The sequence below is a fragment of the Lynx rufus genome, unplaced genomic scaffold (genome assembly GCF_022079265.1).
Source record: "Lynx rufus isolate CCGP_SWC_20201006 ecotype Redwood Valley unplaced genomic scaffold, mLynRuf1.p SCAF_7, whole genome shotgun sequence".
In the NCBI taxonomy this organism is placed as follows: domain Eukaryota; kingdom Metazoa; phylum Chordata; class Mammalia; order Carnivora; family Felidae; genus Lynx; species Lynx rufus.
Window position 1 is genome coordinate 89111603 of NW_025814889.1, and position 1808 is coordinate 89113410.

The 1808-nt window shown below is 48.2% G+C and overlaps 1 pseudogene; it reads right to left on the bottom strand.

The window, feature by feature from the left end:
• Positions 1–528: 528 nt before the first annotated feature.
• LOC124501599 (glyceraldehyde-3-phosphate dehydrogenase-like) lies at positions 529–1520 on the bottom strand (annotated as a pseudogene).
• Between the last annotated feature and the right edge of the window lie 288 nt (positions 1521–1808).

Below are 1808 nucleotides of genomic sequence, written 5' to 3' on the forward strand. Positions count from 1 at the left end.
CAGCAACCTCACATTAATACGATATTAAGACTATATTCCTGGCTTTATACTCCAAGTTCTGTTTCTGGGCTCACCCCGCATCTTGGGGTATTGTTGAGGCTCCCTGTGACCTAAGTCACATCCGTCACTCCAAGTTCACTCTTGCCTGAAAATGAGTTTAAGAATCATACTTTCAAAGTTTTGAGGGGAGAGCCTTCTCTTCCTCTCAAATACTTTCCTCGCCTGTTTGCTAGTACCTATAGTTAATTTATGCCATAAACAAAACACTATATCATAATGTCATGAAATTTTCTTTTCATTCTAGAATCTTTGGTGTGTTGGCTTTTTTTTTTTTTTTTTTTTTTTTGCTTGTATGTGACAAGAGGGCTCCCTAAGCCCCTCCCCTTCTTCAGGAGGTCTGGGATGGAAACTATGTAAAGATCAAAGACTCTCAGTATATTGGGGGATGAGTTGGGGCAAGAATTCCCCAGTAGCTGAGGGCCTCTCTCTTCCTCTTGCTATCGCTGGGGCTGGTGGTCCAGGCGGCTCTTATTCCTTGGAGGTCATGTTGACGGTAAGGTCCACCACCCATTTGCTGTAGCCAAATTCATTGTCATACCAGGAAATGAGCTAAACAAAGTGGTCACTGACAGCAATGCCAGCCCCAGCATCAAAGGTGGAAGAGTGTTAAAGTCACAGGACACAACCTGGTCCTCACTGTAGCCCAGGATGCCCTTGAGGGGACTTTCCCATGCCTGCTCTCACCACCTTCTTGATGTTACTGTATTTGGCAGCTTCCTCCAGGTGGCAGGTCAGATCCATGACCAACACATTGTGGGTGGGGACATGGAAGGCCATGACAGTGAGCTTCCCATTCAGCTCAGGGATGACCTTGCCTATAGCCTTGGCAAGGCCAGTAGAAGCAGAGATGGTGTGGTGGGCAGCCTCTTGGCCATCACACCACAGCTTCCCAGAGGGCCCACCCATGGTCTTCTGGGTGGCAGTGATAGCATAGACTATGGTCACGAGTCCCTCCACAATGCCAAATTTGTCATGGATGGCCTTGGCCAGAGGGGCCAAGCAGTGGATGGTACAGGAAAAGTTGCTGACAATCTTGAGGGAGTTGTCATACCTCTCGTGGTTCATGCCCATCACAAACATGGGGGCATCAGCAGAAAGGGCAGGGATAATGACCCTCTTGGCCTCACCCTTCCGGTGAACACCAGCCTTCTCCATAGTGGTAAAGACTCCAGTGGACTCCATGGCATACTCTGCACCAGCGTCACCCCATTTGGTGTTGGCAGGATCTTGCTCTTGGAAAGTGAAGATGGTTTTTCCATTGAAGACAGTGGAAAATCGTCAGCCTTGACTGTGCTGTTGAATTTGCCATGGGTAGAATCATACTGGAACATGTAGACCATATAGCTGCGGTCAATGAAGGGGTCACTGATGGTGACAATATCTACGTTCCCAGAGTTAAAAGCAGCCCTGGTGACCAGGCATCCAATATGGCCAGATCCATTTACTCTGACTCTGACCATCACGTCTCCGAGATGCAGCTGCCACTGCACCAGAAGATGCTACTGTGTGACAAACAGGGAGGAACAGAGAACCCGTTCTAGAATCTTTGATACTTGCTAAAGTTTGAATCATCCTGGGATTGGCAGTTTTTAAATCTGGGAAAAAGTTTTAATAAGGAGACAGAACCTTAGGACTGCGTTGGAGGGGCAAGATCTAGGACACCAGATATGTGTGTGGGAACATATGCATGTGTGTGCGCTTACATGTGCTCAGAATAAGGCCACTGTTGGGGCGCCTGGGTGGCGCAG